Source organism: Choristoneura fumiferana, chromosome 5 (assembly GCF_025370935.1).
Source record: "Choristoneura fumiferana chromosome 5, NRCan_CFum_1, whole genome shotgun sequence".
Taxonomy (NCBI): Eukaryota; Metazoa; Arthropoda; class Insecta; order Lepidoptera; family Tortricidae; genus Choristoneura; species Choristoneura fumiferana.
Window position 1 is genome coordinate 20,907,928 of NC_133476.1, and position 22,690 is coordinate 20,930,617.

Consider the following 22,690-nt stretch of genomic DNA (forward strand, 5'->3'; position numbering starts at 1 on the left):
TATTTAAGTATGTATCTATCTATATAATTATATTTATCCGTTGCTTAGTACCCATAACACAAGCTTTGCTAAGCTTACTTTGGGACTAGGTCAATTGGTGTGAATTGTCCCGTGATATTTTTTTTATTTTTTATTTAAATATTGTTTGCGGAAAAACCTTCTAGCATCACATTAAACAGATGTGTGCAAATACGAAAACCAGTAACCATTTATAAATTGATACGAGTACCTACTTCACATTTATGTACCCAGTGAAGCAAAGTAATAGACCGTACCTACAGATAACGTTCAAACACCGAATTTGTATCCAAAAAGGGTCTACCGCATATTTGCAAAGGACCAAGAAAATAGGTCAGTTTGTACGTTGTTATACGTGCCTTTGACGAAGCGTTCAAGTGAAATTTTTATTTCATTTGACTTACATTTTTGGGAGCAAACATAATTACGTGAGTTGGCACCGACGATTGATTTTGTCGACTGAGTTGGCCGGCTGACGATGTTAGTCCTTTCATGATGTTTAGCGGAGTCGAAACGTTTGAAATTTGTATAGTCATTTTCATTTCCTTTTTTGACAATGCGTGCAGCTCGCGTTCCGGAAAACTTTCGGTGTTTTCGGGGATAGATAAAGCATCAAATTAACACTTTATTAAAATAAATGACGCGTTCCCTCTTCTAAGGCATAATTTTCATCAAAAGGCTCATATTGCGCATATTTAAAAGAGGTTCTGGTCAAATGGGTTCTGGTTAAAGTCGCGGGTTCACGGTGGATGCAGGCCGCTTCCAACTGAGGCGACTGGAGGTCTATGGGGAGGCCTATGTCCAAAAGTTGACGTCCCGCCGCTGATATGATGATGAAACGATATTAAGTCATGTATACAGTATTCAAAGTCTATATTACCAAAGTGCGCACAACAGCATACTTTCGGCTACGATAGCGTGTCGCGGAAGACACCCGTGGTCAAGCTGCTGTGCGCGGCTTGGTAATACACTATTGTCTTTAAATACTGTGCACATGATTTAATATCGTTTAAAGATTTTGTTGTTTTGTGTTGTGTGTTGGTTTTGTTCACGGATTGAGAAAGGGATGCTTGGATGGTTTGGTCATGTTGAGAGAATGAATGAAAACAGATTGACTAAGCAGATCTATAAGACGAGCGTGAATGGGAACGTTGGGAGAGGAAGGCCTAGACGAACGTACCACGATCAAATCGGGGACGTTCTGAAGAAAGGTCGGATCAGGAGTACTCTAAACCGACGTGCATGCATGAAAAGATTGATGAATGTAGAGGAAGCGAGAGTTGTATGCCAGAATCGTAGCAAGTGGAAGGATGTAGTCTCTGCCTACCCCGTTGGGGAAGAGGCGTGATTTTATGTATGTATGTATGTATGTAAAGATTTTTAAAATTCTCTCCAATGCGATGCGACCCGTTTGGTGAAAATTATCCTTAAGGTTGCGGCTCCACTGAGACGGAGACGAGCGGAGCGGAGAGGAGGCGAGTAGGGATCGACCAATCATAATTTTCAACTAATATGATTGTTGGATCCTACACGTCTCCTCTCCGCTCCGCTCGTGTCCGCCGCTGTGGAGCCGCAGGCTAAGGTGCTACGGTGCTACATTCTTAACAGAGTGGTTATGATTGTCAGTTGGGGATCAGTAGTGAACCTTCTTGACGACAATTTTGGGAAAATAGTGTAGCAGTTTCCCCTTGCTATCATTTAACACCGTAGTGCAGGAGTCAGAGTTCATAGTTAGTAATAGTGTTGCTAAAAAAGCCGTGGTGGCCTAGAAAAAGCCGTGGCAGCCTAGTGGTTGAACCTATGGCCTATCAAGCAGAGGATCGTGGGTTCGAATCCCGGCTCGCACCTCTGAGCTTTTCGAATTTCATGTGCGAAGAGCTTACGGTGAAGGAAAACATCGTGAGGAAACCTGCACAACCTGCGAAAACAACCTGTGTCAAGTTCCCAATCCGCACTGGGCCCGCGTGGAAACTACGGTCCAAGCCCTCTCATTCTGAGAGCAGGCCTGTGCCCAGCAGTGGACGTATGTAGGCTGAGATGATGTGATGAATAGTGTTGCTACCCACTCTCTTATCAGAGGCCGTATTGCCTAACGTTTCTAACGCTCGCGATCGCAATCAAATGACAGCTTTTGTACGAGAAATCTGTAATTTCATTGCGATAGCGAGCGTCAGAAACTCTAAGCAAAACGGCTTCAGGTCACTTAGTCGCCTTTTATGACACCCACGGGAAGCAAAGGGTGTCATTCTAAAACGGGGCACGGTACGGTAAGCATTCCGTCTACGCCTATTTAAATATTGTGTTGATATTTACTGTGTGAAAAGGGAACTGTTTCTTGGAATATTTTCTATTCAAGAGCGGATTCTTGAACAACAATATCAGTCAGAATCATCGTTCTTAGATGTTTTATAAATAAGATATTTTTCTATTTTTAGCACTGTTTACTCTTTCATCTTGATTTTTACCTTGTTTTAAGCTATGAATTTCGTTTTTGCTTCGAATGAGACAGGTTAGGTAGTCCTTTAATGAGTTAATGAGGTAATCCTGTACACTGTTTCTTTGTCACAAAACAAAGGCAAATTTCAAAGGGAATATAAAAGGATGCTGAATTTATTACCAAACGTATGAGGCAAGAAAGAATCGGAACTATTAACACACAAGAATGTGCCTTCGAACAAAAAGTTCAAGGTTTAAATTACACTGGGCTTAGCTGCAATTAGACTTGGGCTTTTTAAGTACAAAGCTTGAGGTAAAAGTGGTTTCGATTGGCCACAATTTTATTACTTTAATGGCTTTTCGAATGGTAAAACCCTCCTTCATGTATGATTAAAGAAGTCGTTATTAAGTGGAACTGGAAGGTAGCTAATATTGCTTCTCGTATTAGCTAATACGTACCAACAGGAAGTTTTGAGTTATTCCCATTCATCTGTGCACTAGTTTAATTACCGTCTCATTGTTTTTCCTGCGAGAGCTACACGGTAATTAGACTAAATGCACAGATCTGTGAAATGGATGGCAGCCATTATCATCATCATCATCATCAGCCTACCCACTGATCAAGTCCACTGCCGGACATAGGACTCTCCCGGTTAGCGCCATTGCGTCCTGTCCTCGACTCGACGCATCCAGCTTCCACCAGCAGCCTTATTATTCAACTACCGTAATGTTGCAGAAAACCGGCACGGTAATTAGACAGGAAAGAGAATAACCGTTTTCTGACTGTTGTTTTGTAATGAATGTTATTGTAGAAACATGAATAATGCAAAAATGCCGTTTTTTTTCAGACTATAATAAAATGCGTTTAGGTAGACGACTTTATTAGTGCTCTGTAGAACAGAATACTTATAATATAACTTATAATAATATAATAGAATAGAATACTTTCGAACTGCTAACGTTAACAACAACTTTAATATCAGACTTGCAAAGATTTAAAAATGATATTTTTGGGATACTGTTAAAGCGTGCCTAGCACGATGACAGTAATGCAATCACGATCCAACGACACCCCGTAACGGGCGAGGAGATTATTTCACGAGGCCTGCAATTTAATAAAGCGCAGCCCGAGGCATATATGCACGTTGCAAAATGACGATGAAATGAATTGAACGTCGCTTGATTACGAAAAAAGCGATCAGATGCCGAATTAATCGTGTTACCACGAAAACTCAGACATCCGTTGTACATGATGTTTACATATGTGGGTTCGTAGCATATAGCTTGGTTAAGTAGTGAATTTGTAAGTATTTATGTCTAAGTCGACGATATATATATGTTATGCAATTTATTGAATCAGGCGTTACTTTGCGGAGGTCCATATCAATGAACTAAAATAATTTCTTTGCTCACCCGCGACCTACGCTACGTTTATGCAAAATATGCGTGTTCATGGAGTTCCTCCACATCCACACTGTAAGAACACACATAAATCACACAAACCCATGTATCACCACCACCTTAGAGCTCATTCTCAGAGCACCACAACCTTTCACCATTATTATTAGACAGAGGTGACAGAGGACGAGTGGAATGCACAAACTACTGGAACTGCCCTGCAAACTATAGACCCCACGGTTAAACCAGATGGTTTCAGACTACCACGCAAGCTCTGGTGCCGCTTAAACAGACTGAGAACAGGACACAGACGCTGTCACTACTTCCGACACAAGTGGGGTTGGCGGGACTCGGCCCTCGGCGAATGCGGCGAGGAGGCTCAAACTATGGAGCACATTGTACAGCGCTGCCCTCTACACTCATGCTCGGGATCTGTACAATCTAACACCTGACGCAATCTCGTGGCTTGGGACCCTGAATGTGGATTTATAGCTAGTTTGTACTTTCTTTCTTTAGTGTAATTGTTTAATTATTTTAACGACCAGATGGCCTAGTGGTTAGAGAACCTGACTATGAAGCTTGAGGTCCCGGGTTCGATTCCCGTGTCGGGGCAGATATTTGTATGAAAAATACGAATGTTTGTTCTCGGGTCTTGGGTGTTTAATATGTATTAAAGTATGTATCTATATCTATATAATTATATTTATCCGTTGCTTAGTACTCATAACACAAGCTTTGCTAAGCTTACTTTGAGGCTAGGTCAATTGGTGTGAATTGTCCCGTGATATTTATTTATTTATTTTATTTATTTATTTAATTATGATTGTTTTTCTTTAAAAGTAACAAATTTGGAGTTGAAATAAAAAACAGAAAAAATACAGAAAGACTCCAAAAAACCAATCATAGTTTGATTGCTTAGTAGCGACATCTATTGTCTGGGTGAGCGGTTGGTTCCGAAAGAGTGTGACGTCTGTCGACGCAACATAGATGTCGCTAGTGCTGCTGCTTAAGTAGCAAAGTAGAAATAAGCAACCTGAGATATGTACGCATAGGAAAAATTCGTGTCTAGATTCCTGTCCAGCAGTGGTGTAGGGGTTATAGCACACAACACGGAATCCTGAGGACCTGGGTTCGATTCCCAGTGCTGGTCTCTTATTCTGGTTTTTCTGTGCATCCATGTCTTAGTTTGTATTTTCGATAATTGTTTAATGTTTTACGCCGTACGATTAAATAAATGCCATCAGATGTTAGATGGTATCAGATATTAGATGGTGTTTATAGCATATGGGTTCGTAGCATAATAGTTAATTAGTGAATAACAATTTTACTTATGTCTAAGGCGATGATTAAAGTAATGCTTTAATTACTTCGACCTATTAAAAGTGCGGCAATAACTTGGCTGGTGTCAATTAGGACATTATAATATTTATAATACACGAGGCATTTTTATATTACGATAGAAAGTAAGAAGGTGTATTTAATTATAAATTCACTAGAATCACATACACTTTATCGGACGTCACCACACTAATTTAGCCTGTGGCGATGTTTATTGAATTAGGGACCCTCCTCCAGGGTGACCCATAAACGTGTATTGACAGCTACCCTCCTCACTACACGTAATTATGCCGGGAATTCATATTATAGTTCATATTTATCGATTTTGGAAGGGTTAATCGTATGTTTAAAGAAGGGTTGTAGTGTTTTGTGACGTTTGGTGACATTGCTGTCTGAAATTTTAAGGACTGCCTCAAGTACACACTACACAGGTTGGAATTGTAGTGTTAAAATTGACATTTAATTTTTTGTGTCTTTCAATTTATTGGTTCTCTGTACTTGGTTTAAAATTACTAATGCGCTGATAGTTTATTTTTTCACCAGGGTTTGTATTTTATTTATTATTTAAAAGTCGCTGAACTAATGTTTGCTCGTGTTACAGGAAACATCCATATATTTTGAAGTATTTTTAAAATTAAATGTTGTCAATTGGGTAGTTATTCGAGTAAGAATTATTTTATTTAGTCCGTCAGTCTAATTATGCGAAAATAATACGTAAAGTAACGTCACGGACCCCAACTCCCGAATTTTGATGCGCTTCATCTTTGTCATTTATTGTTTCAAAACATTTCGAGTACCAATCTCCTTTTGGCCTGTCCTTCTAACTCATCCAAAACATACTCTTAATCCTTTACAGTGCAATCTGCCAGGCTGTGGAATCGGCTACTGACCTCCATCAGGCAATCTCCCACCGTGGGATCTTTTAGGGAAGGCTTGAGAAGAATGTGGCTTGCACCTTCTCCTTAAATATTTGAGAACATTCCTTTGTTTAATATGCTTATATATTATATGTTTTATGGTCATATATATAGTAGTTTATTTATTTATATTGTAGTTTATGTATTATATTGTTTAAAGCACTGTATATTCCATTATTTTAACTCTTAAACTCACCCTTTGTCGGACCCTAACGTATTGCTCCTCTCCTCTCATCCACTCAAAGGTTGACTGGTAGAGATCCCTTAAAGGGATAAGTCCGCCTTTGTACAAGTATATTAAAGTTTGTCAGTTGTATTTTGTTAATTTTCTTTTGTACAATAAACAGTTTACATACATACATACATACATTTATTCATTAAATAGGCCGCAATGGGCACTTTTAGATGTCGACGGTTGAAAGGAGAAATTGACTAAGCGACATGTTTGTGAACATTATGAGACATAGCTGTAACGACAGAGAAAATTGTACTGCTTCAGAACATGTATATAACTCACTATCTAAAAAAAATGTCGCTTAGTCAATTTCTCCTTCAAAAAAAACAGAAAAAAAATCTCCATTCAACCGTCGTCGTAATTTTTTTAAACTACCAGCGCTATCGGAAATACCATCATTGCCGAAAAGAATGCGCCGCAAGGAACTTAAATTGCAACAACTCATTTTTTCAAATAAAATAATTAAAAATTAAATACTTAAAAACTAAAGTATAAAATTCAAGAAAAAATTAGGTACATGAAAAGAACAATAATAATACAGGGATGTATGGGGTCCCTTAGTTACAAAACTATAACTAAACATGTACTTAACTATATCTACAGACACCTACAGGTTGCTTAGTACTTTATAATAAGATCTAACTTAGGGTAGGTAATATGGATAGCTAAACTGATAGCTGAATTGGCGGAGATGGGCGACGAGGATAGGGAAGGGGGAAGGGAACCTACAAGGGGATCACAGACAACACGAGGAGAAATTACAGTTGATCTACGACCTCTTTCATGATTCGGTAAGTGCGATCCAAAATTTGGTCCGTACTTATTTACACTGTCATCTTCATATTACTTAGTATTTTGTAGTCATAGTCAAAGTTAAAATGCCAAGGCTACAACAAGCACTTATGAATTTGATTTATAATGAAGATTTTAATTATTCAGATTCTTTAAAAATCTTTAAATATTAAGATAAGTCTATGCGGAAGATTTTTTGTTATTATTGAAATAAACGGATTAAATTAAAATATTTTTTTTATGTCACAACATCTATCACTGGTCGGGAAAATCTTTTGTTGACAAGAATCCCACAAGAAACTCAACGTGCTATATTTTTTTAAACAGATCTGCAATGTTATTTAATGCCTTTCATCACAAGTATTTAACACGATTACACTTTTAATGAACACAGTACGCCATCCAGCCATACATCCGTCAATCCTCACGAACTGTCTTGTTTATAATATTAGTAGGGTTTTTTATTATTCTACGGGAGCAAAGCGGCGAGACAAAACTAGTACTTATCAGTATTAGGGGCTGTTTCACCATCCATTGATTAGTGTTAACTGACGGTTTAATGTGATGCGTCTCCATCTATTCAAGCAAAACAAATAGAGACGGCGACGGTCCCTTAGTTTTAGTATTAGTATTAGTAGTATTAGTTTTAGTGTGGAGTGGAATGGATTAGTGAAGTGGAGAGTAAAACTAGTATTATTACAAAGTTTGATCACAACAAAATGCTCGTCTGAAACAGCGTCAACTTTCAGGTAGAAATAATAAAACTATTGCTAAAGCTGTTAACAAACTTACCGAGTACAAAGGGAAGATAACAACGAAGATATTCTGGATTGTAGACAAAGTACTCTCTGAAGTACCAATCGCCAGTCTTGTATAACTTGATTTTAGAATTGATTTATTGGAAGCTTTATTGAAATAAGAACATAGTTTACGTTTTGATTAAGCTATTTCCGCTGTACTTATTTTAAATTGTTCAAGAATTTCTAAAATGTATAAAAGTAGGTACATCGCAAAGGGCTCTGCTAAATGTAATACTTTTTAATTCAACTTTTTTGGATAGGCAAAAAATGCACGATGATAATGATCATTGTCTCCACCACAGTGCTTAGCGGTTGTTGTTGGTGAGATCCAAAAATGATTAGTCGTATTAAGAAAATTAAATTTATTGTCATTGTAAACATGGCGAAAAAGGTTTTTTATTTATATTATATATAACTGAGCGTCGCTCACCCTACCTTGTGTCTCAAAACGCGTACTACCTGGAAACGATACTATCGAAGTGCATGAATGACTAAAGCCGATTTTAGACTTGCATTACATTGCGAGGGCGTAAAGCCAACGAGTTTGTAGTGGTCAATCGAGCGCCGCAATGTAATGCAACTTGCACGATTTTTCTTGAAAGTCTAAACTCGGCTTAATGCTCGTAGTTAATTGAAAATACAAACTGAAATATAGATGCACAGAAAAACCAGAAAAATAAGACCATCACTGGGAATCGAACCCAGGTCCTCGGTATTCCGTACCGCGTGCTATACCGCTACACCACTGATGGTCAACGGTACCGACACGAATTTCCCCTATGCACCTCATATCTCAGCTTGTTTGTTTCTTATTTTAGCCACTTAAGCAGTGACGCTAGCGACATCTATACCGTAGCCCTCATCGAGAAACTTTTTTTCGGCACTCCATTAGAACTAACCGCTCACCCGGACAAGAGATGTCGTTACTAAGCAATCAAATTAAGATTGGTTTTTTGGAATCTTTTTTATTTCAATTCCAAATTTTTACTTTTACGGTCATCCCAGGTAGATGCACAGAAAAACCAGAAAAAAAGAACTCTTATTCTTATTCTTTTCTTATTTTTCTGGTTTTTCTGTGCATCTATATTTCAGTTAGTATTTTCAATTTAGGGTTTACGGGATGACCGTTAAAGTAAAAATTTGCAATTAAAAAAAAAATCAAAAAGATTCCAAAAAACCGATCTCACAGTTAAGTAATGTCAGTGTTCCTTTTTTTGCCTGCTCTTTAAACATACTTTATAAACGTATCTTTAAAGTTATGATTACTTTTTAGGCCCCAAGAAACGTTTCCTACCAGCACCGCCCCCCATGAAGCACGGTGGCACCGCAGAAACCGCACAAAAAAGTACCCATGACCTGCGGAAGGCCCAAAACGACAGCACGGTACCGCTCAATTCTCGTCATTATTTAAGAACGACCGAAATGCCCCTTTAACCGGGCTTTTGCAAACTCCGGCCGAATGGAGCGGCCGGCAAAAAATGTCGAATAAACGAAATAAAATTAAGTCCTTATACTCGGGGACGCTTTGTGGCGATTTAATACTATCTCGGGACGAAATTATATGCTCGCGATCGGATCGAGGACATGAAAGGAATATTATGTGTTCGGCCTATTTACTTTTTGTGTTGGGTTTTTGCGTGGAAGTGGTTCGGGTTGGGGTACTTGGGGTCCACCTGAACGGTTTGCCAATGATTACAAGTATTTTTTAAGATTTACATCCGTTTGCAGGCTGATTCCTAAGTAAATTTGTTATTAAATTCTATGTTTGACGGTCTGACGGTTGACGGTCTGCTTAAAGCCCTTCAGTCTATAAGTTTGTAATTTTTATGTACAGTTACTTGCATAAATATCCGAGTGCATATATACGACTCTATTTCTAGGGCCTGTAGGACGTGTCAGATATTATTGCACGCTCCGCTGTGGCAGATATTAATGCAGATGACTGTACCTATGCTCAAAAACTATGCAAATAAATGTTATTCAACGTTCGAAGCAAAGTTTACCCGAAAACATAGTCCTAAATAAGGTTTACATCAATTCAAAGGGTACGCTGATTTAAGTGCGGACCGGGCAAGGGCACACGGCAGTTCGGACACCCGTAGACCCGGATACCCCGACATATGACCGGGACAAAACAAAACTGTGATCTTTTTAATTAGCAGAAGAGGTTCGCCCACGCATCTCCATTGTTAAAAGTCTCCACGATACGTTTCTGTAACAAAAATAGTCTGTAGCTTTTTGTTCTTGTCCGCATATACACTTAGTTACACGTTTGGTGCCAGTAACACAACGTTTGTGATCAAAAAATTCTATAGGAGCATTTTGTTTTGTGTGTTTGTTGAATCGCAGTGCAAGTTCAAATTTGTATTAGTTTGTATGTACTGTATGTGTAGCATTCTTTTGTTTATAATAAAATGTTTTATTTTTTTACTTACTTTACTTACTTAGCTCAAGTAAAATTAGAACACATGTCATGCATGTACCTATGTAGGCACTAACTATTCTGACTTTTCATTAATATTTAAATTAGTAGGTAGAAACGGCTTCTATGGTGTTTTTTTTTTCAAACTTAAAAATGCTCTCCTGAAAAGTAGCACTTTCTTAGTTGTACCTACACCTACTAGTTTTCACAAGAGGCACAGAGTTCATCACATTCGTACATAGATACATAGTTACAAGTGAAGCTTATATAAATAAAGAGTGTTTAAAAAAGTATAGGAAATAACCTTCTCAGCAGGACCAGTAAAAAAAACCTCTTTTATGACTCGGACAACGTAACTATATGCACATACTTTTAATCATACATAAACACCAAAGTATTAAATCAATTCAAAAACCAGGACACTTGATACTTTTTCGTTTCCAACAAGAAACACGGAGAAAACAACTTGCTAAGTTCTTCCTTATTCCCGCCAGTAGGTACCAGAATTCTTCGTAAGACAATAGAATCTAAATTGTACAGTCGGCAACATCCGGCGTACACTTAGTTGTAATAAATTGCTCTTGTTCTAATGCATGTACTCTCAGTGGAGTGGGTATATAGAGGTCACGTTAGCTGTACTAACAAAGCACTTTGTGAAATGTGTTTTGCTGTTGAAAAATAGTTTGGATGAGGATAAGTAGAGTATTTAACAAGCTTTTATTTAACTTGCAACGTTCATATGTGTGTCTTATGTCGTGGTTTCGAAATGCACAAACCATTTTTGGATCACTTCCTGGTATCGGATTGTGCTGGAATAACTATGTAAGTCTTTTCAATGTTAGGCATCGACAATAAAAAAAACCCTGTCGAATACATTGTTTCTGCTCGAATTTTATTCGAAATCTCTATCCCAAAATTAGAATTTATGATCCCAAAATAGTGTGTCCCCTTTTGTTGCCACCAGTAAATATATTTTGTTTACGTGTAAAATGGTAACACGGTCTGTGTGTTAATGCCAGACAAGATTTGTGGCAGTTTTCCGGTGATGCGTCTTCGAAGAACGCTGTTGGCGTTTTTGGGTCCTCTCGATGGCAGTTGTTTTTGGCTAGCGTATATTTATAATTGGGTGTGTATGTTTACTAATGTACCGATACTAATGTACTGGCATAATGATGTAACTTCAGTTACGCTATCAGGTTGACAGGAATAAGGCGGTTTTACTTATAGATCTTTCTATTCTAGATTATTATTTCATTTATAGATTCTAATGTAATTACCTTCTCATTTATTACATGCGTTTACAAGTACAAAGAAAAATTTTCATCGTCCGTCACAGGAAACTGATAGAATACGGTATTTGACAACTCCTGAATTTGCCATATCTTAATATTATTATGAAAATATACATATACAGACAGTATTTAGCGAAGAGAAAACTTAAATCGGTTGAAAATTGGATTTATAGTGAATTTTTGAAAAATCTATATACCTGTCTCTTTCTCAAACGCTTTTCTCTATGCTTCAAGGATGGCGGTACTGGCGTGTGACGTCACATGCCATGTTGTATTTGACTTTGTTTATTGAAGTGACATACGTACATCAGATAGAATACAATGTATAGTAAAGAATAAGAAATTTAAACATTTTGATTAGCCAGTTATACAACATACTCCCCCGTAATCAAAACAAGATTATAAACGTAAACCTATTCCTTTTATACAATTCTGATGCTTGATACGAGCCAATGGCTTAGTTAGTACATCAGCCCACATCTCCAAAGTATTGATATATACGACATTAACAATATTGTTCGATAATAAATCTCGTATATAATGAAATCTTGTGTCTATATGCTTGGTTCTGTTGTGGTGAACCGGATTCAATGCCAACTTCTGGGCAGACTGTGAATCATTATAAATAGTAATAACTGTTGACATACCAGTAAGTTCACACATCAATCGCCTGAGAAATTCAGCCTCTCTACCCGCACTGGACAAACTCATATATTCCGCTTCGCTGGACGACAGGGCAATGGTGGTTTGCTTCTTACTTTCCCATGAAATGGCTCCTCCGGCCATAGAAAAATAGAATCCGGTGTATGAACGACGATCCATAGGACAATTGGCCCAATCTGCATCCGCGTAGCCAATTAAACATCCACCGTCTTTCCTGTAAGTAATGCCCAAATCCATAGTGCCTTTCAAATATTGTAATACACGTTTTGCCGCCTTCCAATGACTTTTATCATATTTAGTATTGAATTGACTCAAATATGATGTAGCAAAAGCAATGTCTGGACGAGTATTAACGGCCAGAAAATTGAGTGAGCCTATCAATTGCTGATACGGATAGGATAATGAAGATTCACTTACATTCTTCTCACTCGGCAGAAACTTTTTAGTTTCCAACGGCGTAGGCACGCTCTTACAGTCCATCATGTGAAACTTTTGTAGCAAATCACGAATGTAACTTTCTTGAGATATTTTAATCTCATTAGGTTTGTAATGTATATTTAAACCTAAGTAATAACTGAGTTTGCCAATCACTTTCAGACTAAAATGATTCCGCAAGTCAGATATGACAGTATTTAGCGTTTTATTTTCTTTGTACAAAATGACAATGTCATCGACATGGAAAGCGAGTATTATTAACTCGTTACCAAACTTTTTGGTATAAATACATGCTTCCGAAGGAGTTTGGTTAAAACCTATGCATTGTAAAATTTCGGTCAACTTTTTATACCATGCTCGTGAAGCCTGTTTGAGGCCATAAAGCGATCGTTTCAGTAAACATACTTTATCTTCTTGACCAGGTTTTATAAATCCTTCCGGCTGACTCATATATACTTCTTCCTCCAAAAATCCGTTTAAAAATGCCGTATCAACGTCTAAATGGTGCATTTTCATTCCCTCTTCCGCAGCCAATGCGAACAACATGCGTAAAGAAGAATTTCGGACGACTGGAGAGAAAGTTTCCAAGTAGTCAATACCATAAACTTGATTAAATCCTTTCGCGACAAGTCTAGCTTTATATTTAATTACGTCACCATGCGCATTTTTCTTCAGCTTGTAGATCCATTTGCAAGGTATGACTTTCTTATCTGGTCTATCAACGAGAACCCAAGTTTGTTTCTCAAGCAGTGACTGATATTCATCTTGCATAGCTTGATACCATTTATCACTATCTTCTGCGTTCACAGCCTGTGTATAAGTTGTAGGTTCATCCATCAGCTGAGGGGATGAAGTTTGCATGCATACACAATTGGCAGCAGAATTAGGTTTTCTGGGTCTCAAATTGTACCTTGGTTCTACAAAATCAGTATTAGATTCAGTTTCTTCTGATGAAGATGCAATAACAGGTTGAACTGACACATTTGGAGTAACAGCGTTATGCCACTGTTCCACGACATTAATATCAGACTGAACATCTTCTGATATAATATCTAAAATATCAGGTTGAATCTGTTCATTTTCGATGACAGCGCTTGTGACAGGTGTTCGACTATCTGAACTATTTGACGAGTTTACTTGTGAACTAAGCAATAGAGGTACAACTGCTGATTCAGTTAAATCATTATCAGACTTACAAGTTGTCTTTACTTTTAAATCTTGAAAATCACATTCAAAGAAAGTAACATCTCTGCTTTTCACAAGTCTTCTGGGATATCTAATATCTCTGAAATAATAACTTCTTGGATCTTCTGAATATCCAACGAAAATATGCTCGGATGCTTTCATGTCCAATTTCTTTCGATTACATTCAGGGACATGGATGAATGCTCTGCATCCAAAAACACGCAGATGAGAAAGATTTGGTATTTTAGCATACCATTTCTCGTACGCCGTCTTCCCATTGAGAGCACGGTGAGGAGACCTATTTTTAAGATATACAGCCATCTCTGCAGCATCTTGCCAATAAGCTGGAGAAAGGGAACTGTCAGAAAGCATTGATCTTACTTTCTCCAAAATTGAGCGATTTGTTCTTTCTGCAATAGAATTTTGCTGAGGACTGTAGGGAACTGTTGTTTGGTGTTGAATTCCTTCATTTTGTAAATATCTCGAAAATTCAGCATTAACATATTCTTTTCCATTATCACTCTTCAATATCTTAATCTTTGCTCCTGTTTCCCGCTCTACTTTGGACTGGAAAATACGAAACTTGTTCTTTACTTCCGCTTTTGAAGGAATAAAGAATACAAAAGTCATACGAGAAAAATCATCTATAAAAAATAAAATATACTTATTGCCTTGAAATGAAGTTTCAGGCAAGGGTCCACAAATATCTGAATGAATAAGTTCCAGAACAGAAGTTGATCTTTTATGTGAAACTTTCTTAAAGGGTTTCCTATTCTGCTTACCTTCAATGCAGGGATACATGGTTCCTTATCGACTTCTGAGTAGTCCACGCCCACTGCGTGTCCCTTCCTCAGTTGATCCATTCCGATGCGACATAAATGACCTAGTCGTCTATGCCAGAGCTTGAAGCTAGAAACATCAGAGTGGGTCTCAAAAGCAGATAATTGAGTCGTTGGTTTGACCGTACAGTCTAAAGAATACAGTCCACCACATATAGAACCATGTAAAATTACATCACCTGTACAAGAAAAAGCATCAGAATCATAAAAATTACAACCAGTTCTATCAAAAACTACATTAAAACCTTTATCTACTGCCTTCTTTACTGAAATAAGATTAGAATTCAAGTTCGGTACATGAACTACATCAGTAATCTTCTTTATATTCGTATTCTGACCGCAAGTGGTGATAGAAATATCTCCAATGCCTTTACTGGGCAGTACATCTCCATTTGCAATGGTTACAGTCCCAATAGACGAAGTTCTCACATTATTCATCCAATCCGCTCGTGACGTCATGTGTGCTGAAGCTCCAGAATCAATAAACCATTTATCACGCTCTAATCCGTCATTGACATTCAGTGCACATAGAGAATTTTTGTGATTTACGGGTCTCTTCTTCTTGTCCTTTTTATGGGGACAATCTGGACGCTTATGTCCTGGCTCCATGCAGTCGTAACACACAATAGGTTTCTTCGGTTTGGATGTAGAAGGTTTGTTCTGGTTCATTCGTGTACGAAGAGCAGTATCTGGGTTAACTATAGCTGGTTTATTCAGTTCATTCAATAATTTGGTCTTAATTAAATCCGCTGTAATGTCTATGTTGGAATTTTCCAAAGCCATTACTAAAGGTGCATATTGAGGACTTAAACCTCCAAGAAGAATCGCAGCTATTGAAGCATCTTCCATAATTTTGCCAATGTCGGCTAAATCTTGCACAGCTGACATGACAGCATTTATGTACGTCTCTATATTGGAATCAAAATCATCAAGACAGTACCTGTACAGTTTCCGTTCGAGGCTTATACGTCGCCCTAAACCTTTGTCCTCGTAAGCGGACGAAAGAGCATCCCAAGCTTCCTTGGCTGTTTTGCATGACCTTACATGAGTTATTGCCATACCATCTAAAGTGAGACATATTTTAGATAACGCCTTCTGATCGTTACGTGATTTTACCTCAGTAGGAATTTTACTATCATCAGAATATCCGATGATCGTCTCCCATAACTCTTCATGCATAAGGTACATACGCATTTTGAATTTCCATACGGAATAACCGTCTCTGTTAATGAGTGGTTTTATGGCAGAAATCGAATTATTTGCCATATTTATACGCACAGCTGTTTGATGTCACAACAAAAATAGTATGAAAATATCTTCGTGAACTATTGAAAATTTTCACAGATTTTCATAATTTATAAACGCACATACTGGAAAAAACTAGTAGATTCACTTTTTATAAAGAATATATAGCTTTTATAAGTAATACTCAGTTAAATATAGAGTTTCGTGCTGATAACGAATGTTGTATTTGACTTTGTTTATTGAAGTGACATACGTACATCAGATAGAATACAATGTATAGTAAAGAATAAGAAATTTAAACATTTTGATTAGCCAGTTATACAACATGCCAGTATGTCTTTCTCCGTCTAATCTTGAATTTCAAACCCTCATAACTTTGTTATTTGTAAAGGTAGCTTAAAAAATGTTTCTTTATTCGATAACAGGCATTGTGCAGTTTTAATTTATAAAACATGTACAAAATAGTCAAATACCGTATTGTAGCATGAAAAACTTAATTTAGATTTTTCGAAGATTTCGAGAATTGATTTATATTTTTCAGCATAGGTATCTTACTTTTTACTTTTCACGCTTCCCTGTAAACAAGGGACAAATTGCGAAAGCATTTAATTTTCTTTACTTTCAATTACCTCGCCTTTCTAATTTCTTCACTCGAGCCAGTTACCGTTGGACCGGTAATAATATTTATTCTTAATGTTGTTTTAGGTTACTATTTCTTCCGCAATGTGCCTTTGTTCTTTTAATGAAACAAAAATAAGTTTGAGTAACGGATGTAATTAAGTAAGGGCTCTTATGGAACGGAAATTTGTAAAAACTAATCTAATTACTTAGATAATAAAATCATGATATTTCGCCTCATTCGACGTTAAACGTTAAAAATATTTGAAACCGATAAAATGGTAGTAAATTATAAATTGGAAATCAAAAGGTAGTTCCGTTCAGATACTTGAATGCATGTTATCAGTTTATAAAAAAATAACTCTGTGTGCTTGGGATGACGTCAAGTGATCACTTTTTTTAGGATAGAGTAATCTAATGCCCTTGCTTAAATACGGTTCCCTCGTAATTTTAACTGGAATAACGCATATACATGAATTCTCATATTCGTGGTAGGTATTTGGTGATAGGCAAAAGATTATTGGCGTCGAATAGCCGGAGATTGCGTGTAAATATTCACCAATACAAAGTTGAAATAAGGCGCTGGATTAAAATGGATGATACCCTACACTTGTCTACTCCTGACCATGACCCCTGCAATGTTGCATAAACGTTGGGATCATTTTATGAATATGAATCGTCATTGCCAAGCTATAATACTCCTCTCCTCAGTTACGCAGTAATTAGAAGCACCCAACAAATTGGTGAAACAAAAGAACCAAGAGGCACCAAAACGCCATTTACGTGCGGAGCATCCTTCCAAATCGAATTTTAGTTAAGACAAATACTAATCACTTTTGCGACTAACTTTTATTCGGTGATAGACGGCTCAGCGGGACGAGTGATAAAACTTCCTGCTGTCCATTTGCAGTCACTTAACTTCTTAGATTGTCGACTTTAAGTCGTTGTTCGCTTGGTTTGGCCGCATCAGGGCTCGATCTAGTTAAATAGACCGTTATTCCAGACGCGCTCGAATTGAGAACAATCGGCGTGAACATTAGATTTCTAGTTCGTTCGATGCGATGCGATCCGCTATCGGCACGGGATCCGGTATCTGTCGCGATCGCAAATGAGAAAAGACAGAGGAATGAAAAAAAATTGTACGTTAACACCCAGTCTGCTAGAGCAAGCTGTTAGGAGTTCTTTAAATTTATAAATGTGTCGAAAGCAGCTTCTCTGAGCAGAATATTTACTTAGTTCTTTAGAGATAGAGTTGTGGATAACGCTCATTTTCGAGGCTTAAAGACTCGAGCCCTTGAGTCTTAAAGACTCGACTATATTTGACAATTAAATTGGCTTATTTTATGCGTATGGATGCAAGAAACCGTCTTTGCGGCCTTAGAGTCGTTAAGCCTCGAGAGTCTTTAGGGTTCGAGTCTTTAAGCCTCGAAATGAGCGTTTTTCACAACACTATTTAGAGAGCTTTCAGTTTTACTTCGTATTCTATTATCGTTTATTACTTTCTTTGTCCGCTTGGTATCTTACAAAAGAATTTCGAATTATTTGAAACGGTCAAAATTACTTGAAATTTAGAACTTGTGTAGAACTCTGATGACAATGTAATAATGAAGTATCGATAGCAGAAAAGCCAGCATACCATCCCTTATTTATCCCTTAAGGATTTATTCTTAAGACACAATGAACACCATGACTGATTGATTGATTGACATAGAAGAGGGGCAGCGTACTTTTATTTCCGCGCGGAAAAAGTCACGGGCAAAAGCTAGTCGTTTTTAACCAAACGAGCGCGAACAGCGAAAAAAAAATCTCCATTTAAGCTTGGACAAAAATGTTTTCCTATCGTCCAGTGACTGCCCTGATGTTTTTCTCTATAGGATACATGTTTTTGTATGCGAAATCTGTTATTTGATTGCGATTGCGAGCGTCAGAAAAGTTAGGCAATACGGCCTCAGGTGCAATCATTTTGAGTACTGACGACCGGATGGCTAAGTGGTAAGAGAACCTGACTGTTTTTTTTTTAATTTTCAAAATGGCGTATCAATGAAGGTTGATAACGTTTAGAGCAAACTCGCAAGGTGTAGCTCACAGAGCTATAGTAGGTAGAGATAGAGAGAGAGAGAGAGAGAGAGAGAGAGAGAGAGATGTCAAAGCACTAGTTTGAAGTATATAGCCCTGAGCTTAAATTATAATTATAGAGAATGTAGTGTAAACAGAAATCGAAAAAAAAAATCTTAACTTAGGTAGGCGTTAACTACTCTACGAGTATAATAGATTATCAATCTTTCGATGCAACCTTGCGCTACGCTGTCTTGATGGGCACTGAGACTGAAGTAAACAGCATGACAAATACCAACGTTTCCGAGAAAATACGATGGGAAGGATAATTTTGACAACATGAACGTATGATGTTTTGCAAATAAAGAAAGACAAACAGCAATGTCGCAGCACATGCTGAGTCGGCGCCTTTTCGCGGCTGTGCCGTGACAACTTAATTCAAATATGTATACAATCTGAATCGTTTGTTTATGTAGAATTGTCATGGCATGTTTGTGAATAAAGTTTTTTATCTATCTATCTATCTATCTATCTAGAAAGGAAAATTCAAAGACTCCATTATTTTTAAAAGCAGCTGATCTAATGTTGTTCAGTTTGACGAAGGCGAGCTGTGTTTTAAATTATTGCTCGTATTACAGGCCACACCCGGTATAATACCAACTATTCTACACACTATTACTAGGACACTGAGTATACGACCAACTTCAAATATTACGTTAATTCACGCAGACCGCAGGCAGCGGTTAATGAATTTTAAATTAACGCTCACTGAATCCAGGCTGCTCTAAAAGCACTGGATAAATACTGTTTAATGATAATCAAAAAACAATTTAGTCGCCGCTGCATTCAATTAGCTGTGTCGTTTGTAGTTTTAAAGTGTTTATAGAGCAATGTTCGGACGAAGAGCGTAAAATAGCGGATAGTGGAGAGGCGATTAACTGCAAAGAAAATTGTTATCTTATTATTATCTCACAACTTACCTAATCACGACTATCCATAATTATATATCTCATTATCGGTATTTTGTCCTTTACGCCAATTGAACCTAAAGGTATCGATATCTAAAATTAATTCTTGCCACGCTCTGTATTTTTATTTTATCTATATTGTTAAAATTACATTGACATTGACCGACGACGGCCCTGCAATGAGGTCGAGACATCAAGGTATTTTTAGCGGAATACACCGTTTTTTTTTCGTTAACTTCAACAGAAGCTCAAATTCATTGATAGAACTATACAGCATTAAGAAAACAATATATAACATTAAACCTTAGTCAAATAGTAACTTTGTCTCTTTCTCCCTTTGTTTCTGACACTACAAGAGATGAGTGTCACCTAAAACATGCCAGGGCTTTGTTTAAAAAACAGCTCTCGTCAAAGTCTAGAATATAAGCCAGACTGTTGTACCCACATAGTGCTGTTTACCCGCCTGTTTATGCAAATTCCCGGCCAACCTCGTCAAACTGCGTCGTAAGTCCGTATTCTGCTAGCATCCCATTTATTTGCGTACATTGCTCTTAAAAATACTGAAGCGTGTATGGCAATGCGGTGTAGTACATGAGCACAGTAAACATATTCCTGACAGTACTTATTTAAGTATAACTAAATATTTAATCGAAAATACAAACTGAGACATGGATGCACAGAAAAACCAGAAAAGGAGACCAGCGCTGGGAAACCTCCTCCTTTTCTGGTTTTTCTGTGCATCCATGTCTCAGTTTGTATTTTCGATATGGTTTCACGGGATACCCGTAAAAGTAACAAATTTGGAGTTGAAATAATAAATACAAAAAGACTCCAAAAAACCAATCATAAATATTTAATCCACAATGTTGTTACTTTGTCACACGCCATCATCGCTGTTATGCACTTCATTAATCTTTTCAACGCCAACGACTCATATATACGCACCGCAGATTCCACGTCAACGACCTATATCTACGTCCGTTATTTCAATGCCAAAGCAACATTCGATCAATTGTGTTAAGGTTAAATTTTAGGCATTTCAATATAGAAGCCTGGCATATGGGTGATGTCTTTTGTATTTGACGTGGCGGCGAAAAGGTTAACATCACCTTCCGTAAAATAATGCTCGATTTTGTTTATTAACTAATATTTGCTTTGAAAAACAGGAAAATAAACATTGTTTAGACTGGTTTAATGTATATTTTCAATCAATCAATCGAGGACAGAGTAGTTTTTTAATATTTAAAAAAATATTTTATCAACAACACACGACTAAGTTGTATCTACTTCATAAATTTATTATTATAGCAGTCTGCAACAAAAAAATGTGGTAACCTAGTGGTTTTACATAATGACCTCTCAAGCAGAGAATCGTGAAAATCGGTTCTCAGCAATTGTGGAGTTCACCTTCTAAAAGTATAGTTTACCACCGTCGCTTAAAACGTCAAAGCCAATCACTCACAAGTCAATATTACAATCACCCATATTGTTTTATTTCTGAAATAGGAACTGTGGCAAAATTGTCCCATTGGACAAACGCCATTTAAAAAAAAAGTAGGTACTTTCATTAAAATTCTTTCTTGGTCGACCATATATACGAAGAAATAACTAAATTATATTTTTTAGTTAATCATTGTTTATTACAAAAATGTCCTAGATGCATTCGTACTGACATGAACCTGTTTCTTGTAAAACGGGGGAAAGGTTTCTGGGCTCAGTGTGGGGGGTCGTGGGCAAAACACTGCAAATAATGGCTCAGAATTTGTGAGCGAATCTTTTCATTCGCCATTACCGCTCAGGAAATATAAATAAATATAACTTAGGCTGAACAGATGTGATATGAAAGGAGTGCTTCAGCTAGATTATTAAGAGTTTCACGTACTGGTTTGGAATTTACGTCCATTGCGACTTAAGTTTTATACGCCTTTGTATAGGCATTTTTATGTGTGGTTAAACTTTTAACGTAGCAGTTGGTTAAGTAGGTGTATGTAGGAAGCTCATTGTGGCAAGCCACGGTTACTGTCAAGCGCAAAGCACGACCGAAACGTTGAAATAACTAGAGAAATGTGAAAGGCATTTCTGAACAATCACCACGATGATCGGTTTTTTGCTAGCAGCCAATAGCTTCCTGTGATTTTTATCATGATATTCATTGAACGAATAAAATATTAAAACAAATACCTACCTAATATTTTTAAAAATACCAACAAAAACAAAACGCGTCATCTTCCAACCGAGAACACTTTCCCATCTGAAACTTCGACTCAATCAAAAAGCAACTCACGCGGCAACTACTTAAGACTTTTGTCAAATACCGCCATTCATATACCCAAGGCTCCAATGGGAGCCGTTTTTGTATGGGGCATACAGTTTTAGGTAACGTAGCTGCTTAAAAGGGCAGAAGGAAAAGCGAAGCAGGTGTGTTGAAACACGAGAACGCATTCAAGCATTCTCTTTTCGATGTGTCCGCTCGAATGGTTCTGTCCTTATTGGAAAAATATAGAGAAACAGGGACGGCGTTATCGATCCGTGCTCGTTCGAGTCGAAACTCATCGAATACGGTCGTAAACAAATAATAATAAATCAGTTTGAACGGTTCGTTTCTTATAGATATTTTGAAATGTAGTAGGTTGTACCTATTAAGTATACCGGTATTATTTTGTGAAAACAGTTTATATAAGAAAAAAGAGTTGTCTTCTGCAGTTCTTCTTAAAAATGATTTTTTTATACCATAAATTACAAGAAAAATAAAACTGTAACCACAATTTTTCAGCACGAAACTTAAAAACGTAAACAAGTAATAAATCATCACTGAGCAAACTATTAACACGAAAACGCATCTACCTTGAGATAAGTCCAAAAACAAACCGTATTTCCAAAAGCTTAGACTCAAAGTACCATTATCATAGTAATACAGCCTGACTGACTACGCGCGACTGCAGCGCGATTTTACCATACATTGCAAAGGTAACCAGCGGCCCGTTGAGTAATGAAAGTCTCGAGCGAGCAATGAACAGATAAATCGTTCGCCGCG

At 37.3% G+C, this 22,690-nt stretch overlaps 1 protein-coding gene across 1 annotated transcript in view; it reads right to left on the reverse strand.

The window, feature by feature from the left end:
* Positions 1-22,690, reverse strand: part of LOC141427743 (disintegrin and metalloproteinase domain-containing protein unc-71-like) — a 477,668-nt gene that overhangs the window by 71,380 nt on the left and 383,598 nt on the right. The gene's annotated exons all lie outside the window — the stretch shown is intronic.